Below are 14,854 nucleotides of genomic sequence, written 5' to 3'. Positions count from 1 at the left end.
CTGCCTAAACACAAAGCTCTCATGCTGAACTCACAGTGAACCCAAGAGCAAGATCAAATTCTCCATGGTTTTTCTCCCGAGAGGTCTTTTCTTTTATTTGAAAAATATCTTTGCATCTTAAATCGGGATAGAGCCACTACCACCAGTACTCTTTTGTTTCTGTATTATTTCCAAATAAGCAAACTGTATGCAGCTTTTCTGTTTTTTTAACTTCAGAAACAGTGACTTGTTATTGCAGGAAAACCAAATAGCATTTGCTATTGCTCCATTCAATTACTGAAGCGAAGCTGCACTTATTGATGTCATTTGACAAGTCAAATATCTGTTGTGAAAATGGTTTCTTTTAATTTTGGATATTTGTGGTCCCATTTGTTCTCCTTTATCATGTTCACTCCCTCTGTCCTACAAGGAAGGAGAATAAAATTTGCTAAAAACCTTTCTCCCATCCTCAACGGTATATTTGTCACTCAGCTTACAGCCTAAAGATCATGTCTGGTTATTTTTGGCACAGTGAAGTGAAGCACTGATGGAGTGTGAAGCGAGAGACTAACAGGACAGCCAACAACTTGTTTGTGCTTGCTCATTATGCTCAAATGGAGGTTGTGTGTGTGTGTGTGTGTGTGTGTGTGTGTGTGTGTGTGTGTGTGTGTGTGTGTGTGTGTGTGTGTGTGTGTGTGTGTGCGCGCGCGCATGGCTGTTTGCTTTCATGTGTGTCCTTTGAATGTGATGTTTTAGTAATGGTTATTGATACTCACCCTGACAGCTTTGCATATTTTCTTTTCTTTATATGCAAAAATACACATCTAGCATAATAAAATTTGCACTAAACTGCACAGCAGAAGTATTTATATTTGTGTTGCCTCAGAATCCATAGAAAATTCAATGTGCAAACCTTCAAATCATCCTGATTTTGTTTTGGAGTCTGACTCAATTATTTCCCCTCCTCTCTTTCTCCCATTCATTCTGCTGTGTAGGGCCAGTCAATCAGTCACTGAGTACTCACATTGGTTTGTCTTGTAAGACTGTTGTCGCAGTGCAATAAACAACAATTGATATAAAGGAGAAGGTTTGAGGGAAGAGGGAGCCAAATTGCTCGGTATTAGAGGCTGTGGGGTGTTTTAGCTGTGACATAACACATACTAATATTCCTCAAGAGTGAGACTGGAAGATTTCAAAAGTGTGAGAAACAACAGACAGAGAGACTTTGGGAAATTAAGTAAGAATAATGATGGAGAATAACATTTCTTTACAGTCAAAGACAGATAAAAAATACCATACATCTTTTTTCCAGTTCTGTGGTTTTATGTATGTATAAAATACAATAAAATCTGGTCCTTAGCAGACTCTAAAACGATTTAATTACAACCTGAGATGAACAACAACGTGAAATATTATGCTGTGTCATTATTTGTTTAACAAAATATAATCTGCCAATAGTTATGCCGAAGAACAGAAGCAGTATTCCAAGTACACACCCATGCTTCAGCGGCTTGTGCAACCATCTTCAGCAGCAATAACTTGAAGTAATCATTTTCTGTATGACTTTATCAGTCTAAGGAATTTTTGGCCCACGCTTTTTCACTATGTTGTATCAGTTCAGCTATCCTGCTGCATGACCAAAGCTTTAACAGCTTCACATTTGACTCTAGAATACTTTGGTATACAGAGAAGCTCATGATCTTATAAAACAGTCCAGACTTACATTGCTGAGGACATTGCTCATGTCATTTTTCCTTGGTATTGTCTTAACACAAACCCAAATTCTACAGATCAGCAAACAGCCAAAACTTTTGCTTTTCGAGCCGCTCACGCTTACTGATAATTAAGTGCATTAGATTTGCAGCCCCTGGCTCCTGCTTACTCTCTTACTTCCTTTGGAAGCAGTAAGGGTGTACTTGTAACAGGAGTGTGACATTCTTACATCACTGACAAGCTTCAGCAGTTAAGCACATCAATCAAGCAAACTTTGTGAATCATTGAGAATCAAACCAATAAAGTCACAGAACAGGAGAAAACTGATGAAAAAAAAAAGAGACCATTACTCATACAGCCAGGTGCCCACTGTCAAGGTGGCCCTGGAAGCCAGTACGCAAATGTGTGCCCAAACGCAGATTCACTCGCAGACAAAAGCAATTGGATTTGACACAAACTTTTATTCTGAAACACAAGAGTAACAATAACACGAGTGTGTGAAGGTCCTGAAACAGAGGGAGAGAGTTGTTAGTTGGGACACTGGGAAGTGAAGTTCTAGTGGGGATGAGAATGATCTGGATTTGTGGGGCTTACGTGGGATGCAGGAGGGTAGTTGCTCTGGGGGGAGTAGTGTTGGCTGGGTGAACGTCCTGTAAGATGGGTGAGAGTAGTGAGTCCAACCTGACTGATCCACTGATCCTGAACCATAGTAGGCAGGAGGACAGGCAGGTGAGGAATTGTGAGCCAGTGAACATGAACCAGCTAGAGGTTTTCCAAAGTGATGACCAGCATCCAGGTGGGTAAGAAACTGCAGGCAATATGTATGGTGAATCCAAGGAGCTACTGTGAGCACAAGGTAAGTTAAGCCTGAGCGTGACACACAAAGGTAGCCTGTTACTAACGTAGGGTTAGCAGACAAACTGGCAGATCACTAACAGGTGGGTATGGCAGGTGTGTATATGAGGGCTCCGCCCAGAGGTGGGAGCACAGAGACAGCATGGAAAAATACAGCCATTCACCCAGACCATGGCACCCCTACCAAGTCTGATTTCAACATGATCGTTCAAATGTGTGGTGGGGGCAAAAGGGGAGTAGACAAAAAAGGCTGGATGGGCAAAATGGATGAATGTGGGACCAGAAGTGAAGGATCAGCAAGCATTTTCTATGAAACCAAACACCAGAGCTCTCCTGTGATCTGTTAGAATGATGGCAAGATCTTAGTGGAGATTAAATGCACAGCATCGAAAGCAAATTTCTTATGAGTGCATATGTGTCAGGTAATGTATCATGAAACAAAGATTTAATAATAGATTCTGTAATGGAGTAACTGAGTACACGAGTACATGAAATATGCCCAAGATGTACTACATTGTATTTATCGAAAATGATTTAGTTTCACACATGCTAGCTGTTTGCTAGCATACTGATTAGCAAGTGAGTATGTATGAAGTATTTTCGCTTCAGTAGATTCACTCAAGTGCTGTACTGCAGTAGAGTGTTGGACTACTGTGAAACTATGTGAGTATTATAACTATGTGAGCTGTATATCATCAAAGCTGGTGGGTTTTGAAGAAAATATAATTTGATCAAACATTATTCAGCTTTAAATATTGTTCAGCTTTAAAGTTACTGTGCAACTGTGTAATAAAAATGTGTGCTCACGACTTTGGCCTTGAGAGCGATAAGAAGGGATCGCCTCATCCTGCAGGTGCAAGATATCTGCAAGCGAAGAGACTAGAACACCCAAGGCCGCTTTCCTTTTATGGAGTTGTTTTTCTGCTAATGCAGCACTGTCCTCACAACCCCCTCCTGTAAGTTTTAGAGAATATATACCCATCCTCACAGCAAATATGAGGAATCTCCTGATGTGAGCTGTTTGAGAGGTTGTCTCTGTCTCAATAAAAGTTCACTGATTCCCCCATCTGCTGCAGGTGTCCGGTTGTCTTCATTCTCCGCCAGCCTGGTTAAGTCAATTCCTCCTTAACATCTAAAAGAACCTATTTAATGAAGGAAGACGGGTTCACTTTGTGTTTAATATTATTCTATTGCTGTTGTTTTTTTTATATCCTTCAATTGGCGTCACGGAACAGGATCCGCTCCAGGCCAAACTGGAACGGGTGGGAGGACATCGGCCGTGGTCTGAGTGAACGGAGTTTGGACAAAAGCTGTGTGCACACAAAAACAAGGTAAGCAGACCTTTTATTTCTGCTATATTGAACATTATAAAAATACTTAGTGTCCAAACTCCTAGTAATTCATAACCAAAATTGTCTGGCTTACTTAAGGCTTGCTGAGAATCAGACAAGTGAATAAGAGATAAGTGAATAAGAAATAAGTGAATAAAGATAAGAGTGAACTGAGGTCTGGCCACGGTTGCAGCCGACGGGTTGCTCTCCGGTGTCGGATAAATACCTCAGTGCAGGTCTGGGACCTTGAAAGGGTTTATTAGTAACGCCTTTCTAAACAAATTAAAAGGTTAAAGGCCTTGAGAATATTTTTTAGTAATATTCTCTAAACTACAGAAGGGTTAGGAAGGCCCAGAGGACTTTATTAGAAAAGATCCTCTAAAACTTAAAAGGAGAAGTACTGGTTGGAGTCCAAAGGAGGGGTCCCTTTGATCAATAGGAGAAAACGGATCTCTTCTTAAAACCCCGATGATTTTAGTGTTTTAAATGTTTTGATGTTCTGTTTGATATTGGACACACATAAATACACGCTGAATGCTTGCTGTGGAACACTGGGCAGGACAGTTTGGTTCTCCGTGTTCACAGATTACACAATTAAAGGAACTAGGTTCCTCTTTTGGTTAAAATAATACACCACACATAGAATTTTTTTTACACATTTATTACATACATAAGGAGGGTAATGAGTGACTGCAGGTAATGTATGAAGTGTGAATGAGACGTGTGAACAAGGTGACAACCAACTAGCACCCCTATCAGGAAGCTCTAGGCAAGGTTACCCGCCAGACTCCGGTTTGGTAGAAGCTTGGTAACACCTGAAGGGATATTTCAGTGCTGACTCACCTTTAAAGCAGCGCCCCAGCTGATTAGTGCCTAACAGAGGCAGAAACCCAGCTGGCCCAAATTCTCCTTTAAAATCAATAAAAGAACACTCCTCCATTGACAGTAAAATGGATGGAGAATTAGATCGACAAACTAATGATGATGGTTGGGGTCCCGGTGTTATTCTTAGCACATTGGGAGAACAATTAACATGTGTTGAGACAGTCATCAACTCCACACACCAGCCTAAAGAAGCAAAAAAACAGAAAGAGTCATTGAGGAAAACAGCTGAAAGGTTAATGAAAGAAAAGGGAAAGAATGAGGGGAGTAGTGGTAATTGGGGAATAATTTGGCAGAATAAGGCTATGCAGGCAAAAGAGAAAGAGGAAGAAGCCAACTCAGCAGCAGCAGGTGCAGGTGTGATAAGCGGGGTGAGACACAGAAAGGAAGCAGATAAGCACGCAGGCCGCAAAGCTAAATTTAATCACTGGGTGTGTTTATGGGAAACTGCAAAACCACACATGAAGAAAAATAGGTCTCAGCCACCTCCCTATTCTGCCTCAGTCCAGACTCCTCCCTCAGCAGGCATATATCCGGTACTTAATATCTCTGGTGGAATAATGACTATTGGAGAAGAACCGCCCGTAGCTCCAACTCCCATAGATACCAAGCATTTTTGCCCAGGAAGCTCCTCTCTGTCGGCGACACCCTCAGCTAGTAGTAGAGCCCCCTCTTCCATGTCCCATTGTTCTGGAACCGGATCTGAGGGCCTAACTGACCCCTTTGCGAGCGCACCATTTGCGGTTCGAATGAACAGACAGGAACCCACTGAACAACAATTAACTGATCTAGAAGCAGCATTACGCAGCTGCTTAAATGAACATAGGTCAGTGGTCCAGGTGAATAATCGTGTTGCGTCAGCCCCTCTTTCCCGGTCCAACCCCTTTGCCAGCACTCCTGTCGCTGTTAAAGGAGATCTGACCACTACTGCAAAAACTGAGCCTGGCACTTCACCAAATGTCACAGTTACCATGTCTTTGGTGGGCCGTCAGGATCCGGAAACACAGATGAGTTTAGCCCACGCTTTTGCTGACACTGCTACCCCACCAGGCGGGGGAAAAACTGAGGATACTGATGATGAACTCAGTGACCTTAACAATACACCCCCCTCTACCCCTCACAGTTTAGGATATCAGACTAGATCTAAGGGCCCTGTGCCTCAGCCTCCAGGCATGTTTCCCCTGGTCCAGACTAAAGCGCAACGTAGACCAGTGTATCAACCTTATTCATTCGGAGATGTCCAGGCCCTAGTGGACAAACTCCCTGACATAATGGAGGGAGGGAATGCCTGGCTGGCTGGTTTGGATAAATACACAGCTGGACAGGACCTCGCACTGGGAGATTTTAGAGCTATTATAACTAGGTGCACATCCCGATCTCAGGCAGCGGATCTGGAACAAAATGCGGGTACTACCACGCATGAGAACGAGGTGCCACTAATGCAGGCCTTGAGGTTTATTGGACCGGCCCTGCGCAAACAATTCCCACCCAAAAATCAAGGCACCTTACAGAAATTTAAATGGGAGGAAAAGCAAAATCCCACCCATTATCTAAATCAGGCTGTTGAAGACTGGGTGAACCATACAGGTCATCACCCCAGTAGGACTTGTTCACAGAGCATGTGGTTTAGAAGGGCGGTGCTGAGGGGCATTCCGGAGTCAGTAAGCCAGAAAATGGAGGATAATCCTGATTTGCAGGACTGTGACTTTGCAATCTGGAAGAAACATTTGATTTTTAATCTTAACAAAGTGCAGATTAAGTCTGATGATAAAGCGGAGAGCGTCGAAGATTTACAGTTGCAACTGTTGAAGGTTCAGCTGCAGAAAGCTAAAAACGACCTGGGTGGAAAAGGTGACAAGCCTAAAAAGCAGCTTGTGGCCGCTGCAGCTCCCCCTCCTGGTCCAGTTGCCCCTGATTTGTATCCGAACCCATGGCCAACTGATCCACAGCCCCCCCAGTATGGTGCTTATCACTCACCGGCCCCTTATGGGCAGAGAGGTTCCCCATTTGGAGGAAACAGAGGTGGTTTCAGGGGAAGAGGTCAGATGGGAGGTGGTAGGGGAGGCCAGATGTATGTTTGTTTCCGGTGTGGACAACCTGGACACTGGGCTAAAGCGTGCCCTTTGAACCCGGCTGCTGGAAGAGGCAGGGGAGCCCGTGGTGGGCCCTATCAGCATCCTGGCCACAGAGGTGGACCTCGTGGTGCTTTAGTTGAAGTGCCCCCGGCCCCACAGATGCCTGTGATGGGGTGGGAGTACTACGAGGGTGGTCCCCAGCTATAGGACACCCCACAGACTGCCCAGGACGGTGAAGGGACAACGGCGGACCCTATGCTGTCCATAACTGTAGATAAAAGAAGAAGCAGCTTTTTAGTGGACACTGGAGCTACGTACTCCACCATTAAGGATGTTGCTCGTGAAAGACTTACTGACACAGTGATTACAGTGGTGGGCATATCTGGGGAACCTAAAACTCTGCCTTACACCGTGCCCCTCCCCACAACGGTTGGAGATCAGACTTTGTTACACAGCTATGTTTGTTCAAAACAGGCGCCTGTGAATTTACTGGGAAGAGACTTGTTGATTAAATTAGGAGCCACAATACTCTGCTCTTCACAAGGCCTAACTGTGACTCTCCCTACTGGTGTTGTGCTTCCCTGTTCTGATGGGCCAGAGGGAGGTGGTCAGTTTCTGCTGCAACCCTCCTCGTGTTTAGCGGACTCTGCTGACATCTACTGGGCATTATTGGAAGTTGAAACACCTGCTGAACCAGGAGTTTGGACTGCTTTTCAGCAATGGCGGCCGTGGCTCTCACTCCTGCATCCTTATGTCCCTCCCCCTGACCCACCTCATGTTACACTGTTTTATGACAGGCATGACACCACCTGGTACCAGCACATGTTCCAAGAGCAGTGTGAGGGGCGGGCTTGGTCTTTGAACATGTCGTGCATTTTTGCGGCACCGGAGGGAGTGGCAGCAGCGGTTACTTTTACAACAGATCAATTACAGTGGTACATGATGTCTGATGAGGCAGCTCCCCATGTGTCACTGGCCTTACATCCTGGACACCAGGCTAAGGAGCTGGGTGGAATGGTTAAACGTTCCCTTGCGGCCACTGACTGGACACCTACAACACTCCCACAGGTTTTGTTTTCTCCATCTACCAAGACATACCAAATTTTAAATGATTGCTTTAATTCCGCAACACTGCAACATGGAGTAGTCAGCGGGTCACATGGCAGAGAACACACAGACCACTGTGATGCTGCGCCTTTACTCGACTCTCTTCCAGATTGTTTGTGGTCCCTTGGACCCACAGATGTAGGTTTAGTTGATGTGGAGCCAGTCTCTTTTCAACTGTCATCTGCTACCCCTTTGTGGCAGCCTCAGTACCCACACAAACCGGAGGCTGAGGCTGGGATTGCAGAAACAATTTCTGGTTTGGTCACTGCCGGTGTCCTGGAGCCCTCCTGCTCTAAGTGGAACACGCCCATCCTACCCGTTGAGAAAAAAGGCACGGGGAAGTTCAGAATGGCACATGATTTGAGAAGGATTAATGCCTTACTTGGCACTCCTACTTTGCCTGTGCCTAATCCTTATGTTGCCTTGACCAACCTCCCACCATCTCATGCCTGGTTCACCTGCATTGACTTGGCTAATGCCTTTTTCTGCCTCCCACTTCGTGAGTCACTGCGTGACATTTTCTCATTTACATTTAGAGGCCGACAATGGCGTTACACTCGCTTACCACAGGGATTTGCCCTCTCCCCAGGACTGTTTAATCAGTGTTTGAAAGAACTTTTACAAACCTGCCCACTACCATCTGACTGTATGTTAATACAATATGTGGATGACATTTTGCTGTCTGCCCCCACGGCTGACATCTGTTTGGAGGCCACCAGAGTGGTACTTCAACACCTGGCCAACACAGGTTTTAAAGTGAGCAAAACCAAACTACAGATTGCAAGAAAACAGGTTTCTTTTCTAGGCCGCATGGTCTCACAGTCCGGTATTTCCTTGTCCCCAGAACACAGGAACTCCATTTTGCACCATCCAAAACCTCTAACTGTAAAAGACATGTTGTCATTTTTGGGCCTGACTGGTTACAGCAGGACCTATGTCCCAGACTATGTTGGCCTTACTTCCCCTTTGCGCGCTTTGGTAAATGAACAAGGCATGAGAAACCTCTCTGCTCCCCTCTCATGGACTACAGAAACAGAACAGGCGTTTATAAAGTTAAAACAACAGCTTTCTGTCGCCTCTGACCTTGCTGTGCCAGATTATGCTTTGCCTTTTCATCTTGATGTTTCTGGAACTGGAACCCATATCAATGGTATCCTGTTCCAGAAAAAAGGGGGAGAGAGAAAAGTGTTGACATATGTAAGCGTAATGCTTGACAACACTGAAAAACGCCACCCACCGTGCACACAACACGTTTCTGGACTTGCAAAAATCATTCAGAAAACAGCACACATAGTGATGAACCACCCACTAAAAATTTTGACATCACACAGTGTGGTGGCCTACGTCTCTTCACAGGCCTTCACACTCACGTCACTCAGGCAGAGACGCCTCAGTACCATTTTGGAAGCACCACACATCACCTACTCACATGAAGGCATAAACATGGCTGATCACATGGGATCAGGAGAACCACATATGTGTGAAGAGGTTGTGCAGGTACAGGAGAAAATCAGGCCAGATTTGCAGGCAGAACCTCTAATGGATGCAGAAAAAGATTGGTTCACAGATGGATGTTGTTTCAGAACTGAAAGTGGAATGTTGAAGGCTGCATGGGCAATAGTGGAACAGACAGACATGAGATGGAAAACAGTGAAAGCAGAGCAGTTGACAGGACAACAGTCTGCACAGAGAGCTGAACTGAGAGCGGTGATTGAAGCCTTAAGGATGGGAAAGGGACAGAAAGTGAATATATACAGTGATTCAGCTTATGCTGTGGGAGCAGTGCATGTGGAGCTCAAGCAGTGGCTAAGAGCTGGTTTTTTGACAGCCAGCGGAAAGCCTATTAAACATGAGATAGAAATGAGGGAATTAGCGGAAGCACTGTTGCTACCTGTTAAGGTGGCAGTGGTAAAATGCAAAGGACACAGTGCCGGATTGGATTTAGTGGCATTAGGTAACAAACAGGCCGACTTAGTAGCTAAGCAGACAGCTGGTTACTTACCCTCCCTGATTATGGTAATGGACCCGGAAGCCACACCCCCTCCAGAAAGACCACCCATACAACTAGGCCTAGCCACAATCAGAGAGTTACAGGACAAAGCCAGCCCCCAGGAAAAATCATTATGGGTAACAAGAGGGGCCACAAACACAGATCTCTGGCGTGGCCCAGATGGAAGGCCCATTCTGCCGCCAGGGGTCAGACAGACAGCAATGGAAGAGGCACATGGCGTGGGGCATGTGGGACCTGCACAAATGATGAGAAACTTAGCCGTCTGGTGGCACCCTTATCTAAAAGACATGACAAAATACATGGTTAAAACCTGTAAGGAGTGCAACCAATTTGGAATCAAGCCCGCCTTCAAGCCAATAGCAGGGTACTTCCCCATCCCACTTTGCCCAGGGAAAGAAATAATCATTGATTACACAGACATGGTGGACAGAGTGGGTGGTTACAGGTACCTGCTGGTGGCTGTGGATGCATTTTCAGGTTGGCCAGAAGCCTGGCCGACAGCAAGTGAAAACAGTAGAACTGTGGTGAAGTGTCTGATTAATCATTATATACCACAGCATGGGTTTCCCGAGGTCATAAGGTCGGACAATGGTTCACATTTCAGGAACCACGATCTGCAGAGGGTTGAAGCCGCATTAGGTTTGAAACATAAGTTTGGCTCAGTTTACCACCCCCAGTCCCAGGGGAAAGTGGAAAGGATGAATCAAACTCTAAAAACTAAATTGGCTAAAATCTGTGCACAGACCAAATTAGATTGGGTTAAGGCATTGCCTCTTGCATTAATGTCCATAAGATGCTCAGTAAATCAAACCTCTGGTTACACTCCATTTGAGTTGGAGCATGGCAGGCCTTTTCCTGGCCCCTCCTCTCGCCTGTTAATGTCGGATGAAGCTGATTTAGACCTCGATCCGAGGACATATTATAACATGCTCCGCAGTTTTGTTGCCCAGTATTCCTCACAGGTCGCTGAAAGAAACCAGCAAGAGCTGAAAGAGGCGGCTACACCTGGAATGGACTACGTCCTCCTGAAAGTCACAAAGAGAAAGTGGGCTGAGCCTCGCTGGACAGGCCCTTACCGCATAACAGAGCGGACCTCCCACGCTGTCAGGCTCGAAGGTAAAGGTGACACCTGGTTTCATTACACACAGTGCGCTGCTGCCACCGAACCAGGAAGAACCTTGAGAGAGGTGCAGAAGGACCTGTCAGAAGGAGCTGCAACAGCATCACCAACCACTTGAGGGAGCCAAGACACAACCTACAAGCCGGCTGGTTACAAAAGGGGGTGTTCTTCATGCTGAACTAAACATTTTTATTTTTAACATCTTTTATGACTTTGCTTTTATATTGGCTTGAGTTTTTAAGATTTACATTTTACATTGCAATAGTTTTAACCGCTGAAAGCTCATTTAAAGTTGTGTCACTGATACTTTTTGTTGCTCTTTAACTCCTAGAACACGCCCTTGGCGAGGTGGGGGGAACTGGACCACCTTTCTGTGCCCCATCATCCTCTATTAGACGACATCCAAGCTAAGTAAACATGTCTTGGCCCTTTCCCCCTGAAATGACAGGCAGGCAAAGATGTTGCGTCTTTGTTTGCTTCCTGGCCCTGGGTCTCATTCCCATTGGCATAATCTTGATCTGTGAAGGGCCCCCGACACTTCTGACACCTTCAAGTTCAAAAGCTCCGCCCCCTTGTGACAGTCCCAATCTGACAAATGTAGCCCCTAGGGTCTTGCCCACCACTTCCTCTCCAGTTTTGCCCACGCCCGATCCAGTTAGAAAGAAACGAGACACGGTTACCTCCTGTACCCCAAGCACGACTAGAATGATTACTCTTTGTGTCCCCAACAATAAAAGTTGGGTAGTTGAAATAGATTTCGCTAGCTTCCCAGTCACTCCCGTCACCAAACACCAAGGGGGGGATCTTTTTAACCTTGCAGTACATCTCTCCTCCTCAGTGTGGTATATAACCCTGGGAGGTTGGCATCAGTGGAAGTGGTCCAGTTTAGTGTCAGAAACGGACCTCGATTGGTCCAAGCACTCTAAGGGTCAGGCTTTGCACTGGAGAAACCAAAATATGCTCAGAATAGCAAAAAAACCGGATCTTTCAGGCTTAATTTTTACCCTAAAGGATCTGACCTTGACCTCCTGTCAACAATTTATACTTGCCCCTTGGACTGATCGCACCGCCCTGTATTGGCAAATGGAAATATGCCCTAGCGTTGGTGCAGCTCCAAGCTCTGTAGTTAAAGATGATAACCCCACCTTTAATGGCCCCCCGGTGACATATACAAACGGGGGGAGAAACGGCCGAATACGCATTGTAGACACAAATAAAATGTCTAAAGATGACCTCTTCCAAATTCTAACCGGTATTTCTGGAGCAACAAACAACTGGTTACTACTAGCTGAACAAGCTGCTGACAAGACGGCTTCCGACTGCATAGTGTGTATGGGAGCCCGCCCCACTTTACGAGTTGTACCGGCGCCAGTCAATAGTGCATGCCTCCTGCATCTTATGAACAATACAAAACGAGGTCATTGCTCATATCTGGAAAACCACTTTCCTAAAACTCAACGCTCGGTCTCTAATAAACCACCTTTCTTTTCTTCAGATGTAGCTGTGAACAATTTCACTTGTATTAACCTGACTGGCAATGCAGTAAAACTAGGTAGCTTGAACTCTTCTTGGTGCACTGAGATGACGGTTATGAAACCAAACTTCCGACCTACGGCTAGGGCTGATTTGTGGTGGTGGTGTGGCAATAACAAGTTATATGATGGTTTCCCTCGGGATGCGTCAGGTCTTTGCGCTCTCATAACTCTTATTTTACCTGTTTTAGTCACTCCAGTAGATCTCTCTATAAAAGTACACGAAGTTGGCCTCCCATCTTCCTCTGAACGCCGCTCTAAACGTTCTCTAATCCCAGGTTCAGCTCATAATCCAACCTATATTGATGCTGTAGGTATACCCCGTGGGGTCCCCGATGAATATAAACTGCGAGACCAGGTTAAAGCAGGATGGGCCTCGATACTTTGGATGGTTGAAATAAATGCGAATGTAGACAGAATTAACTACATTCACTTTAATGTGCAACTGTTGGCTAATTACACTCGAGATGGTTTTGAAGCTGTGCATGCACAGTTATCTGCCACTTCCCTAATGGCTTTCCAAAACAGGGTCGCAACGGATTTTCTCCTCGCAGAAAAAGGCGGAGTCTGCAGCCTTTTTGGCCAGGAGTGCTGTACCTATATCCCCAATAACACAGCTCCTGATGGTTCCCTCACTAAAGCTATTACTGGTCTCACAGCTCTTACTGTTAAAATGAAGGAACACTCGGGCGTTGATACTGCCATGTGGGACTCTTGGCTTAACATGTTTGGCAAATATAGGGCCCTTGTAGCTTCCATCCTAGTTTCCATCTCAGTTTTTGTTGCTATCCTAGTCACCTGCGGTTGCTGTTGTATTCCATGCATTCGATCCCTCTTCCAGAGACTGATTGTTACAGCTTTCACTCCTGAGGATAAGGATCTCGCCCGGCAGATGCCTTTATTGGCTAGTCAACTTCCCACCTCCTCGCCAACGGATGATGAAAACTCTGATCGTGAGGGTGACGAACATTATCGTCTTTCTCTTGTTTAAATGCTTCTAGAATGGTTGTTTCTCTGTGGTGTTTTGTATTAGGCTTGTTATTAATTGTTTCCCTCACCCACTTCCTCTTGAAGGATATATCTGGTTGAATTGTGTCTGGTCGGGTTGTGAGGGTTAAGCGATGTTCTCAGGGTCTCCGGACTTAAGCCTGAGCGAATGTGTACTCCCACCACTGGATATAAATTGTTTTTTCCACACCCCTTCCTCACGTTTTACCATATTCACTTTTGAATGTCCTTAGCAGTTACCGTTCTGAGTTTATTTTACGATTGATTTATTCTTTCACATTTTCACGTTTATATCTCTCATTATTATAGTATACTCTGTACTCTCCACATTTTTATCATTACTTATGCTTTTTGGTTGCTGAGTTACAGGGACTGTTAATTTTGTGTCACTACCCTGGTTGCACTAACTCGTTGTATCCGTGTGTGCAGGACAGCTGTTACTGCTTTCATCGGGAACCGAGACTGCTTGCAGCCGACCCCTGGGCAGGGTGGTGCCTGGACTCTTTTCTCCTCATCTGCAATGACAGATAAAGACAAATGATAAGACCCGAGGAGTTTTTCGAGCCAGGCTTCGACACGTCTCTGTGTTCCTTTGAATGTTACTTATTTTTGTGTGTTGACCCATTTAAGATGGGTCAAAAGGGGGATTTGAAGAAAATATAATTTGATCAAACATTATTCAGCTTTAAATATTGTTCAGCTTTAAAGTTACTGTGCAACTGTGTAATAAAAATGTGTGCTCACGACTTTGGCCTTGAGAGCGTTAAGAAGGGATCGCCTCATCCTGCAGGTGCAAGATATCTGCAAGCGAAGAGACTAGAACACCCAAGGCCGCTTTCCTTTTATGGAGTTGTTTTTCTGCTAATGCAGCACTGTCCTCACAACCCCCTCCTGTAAGTTTTAGAGAATATATACCCATCCTCACAGCAAATATGAGGAATCTCCTGATGTGAGCTGTTTGAGAGGTTGTCTCTGTCTCAATAAAAGTTCACTGATTCCCCCATCTGCTGCAGGTGTCCGGTTGTCTTCATTCTCCGCCAGCCTGGTTAAGTCAATTCCTCCTTAACATCTAAAAGAACCTATTTAATGAAGGAAGACGGGTTCACTTTGTGTTTAATATTATTCTATTGCTGTTGTTTTTTTTATATCCTTCAGTTTTGAGCAAACTGTTTGAAAACGTGCATGTAGCTCCAAAGATGTATTTTATGTTCCCTTGTTTTCTGCTTTGAATTTTTTATTAA

General features: G+C 45.1%; 1 long non-coding RNA gene across 1 annotated transcript; it reads left to right on the top strand.

The window, feature by feature from the left end:
* The first annotated feature begins 3,257 nt into the window (after positions 1-3,257).
* LOC145430049 (uncharacterized) lies at positions 3,258-14,621 on the top strand. The gene is made up of 2 exons (XR_013910451.1): positions 3,258-3,878; positions 14,043-14,621. It is a non-coding gene; the product is annotated as an uncharacterized LOC145430049 (long non-coding RNA).
* Positions 14,622-14,854: the final 233 nt, after the last annotated feature.

The sequence above is a fragment of the Astatotilapia calliptera genome, chromosome 7 (assembly GCF_964374335.1).
Source record: "Astatotilapia calliptera chromosome 7, fAstCal68.1, whole genome shotgun sequence".
Taxonomy (NCBI): Eukaryota; Metazoa; Chordata; class Actinopteri; order Cichliformes; family Cichlidae; genus Astatotilapia; species Astatotilapia calliptera.
Note: the sequence above shows the minus strand (reverse complement) of the source record. Positions and strands in the feature narration are given on the sequence as shown.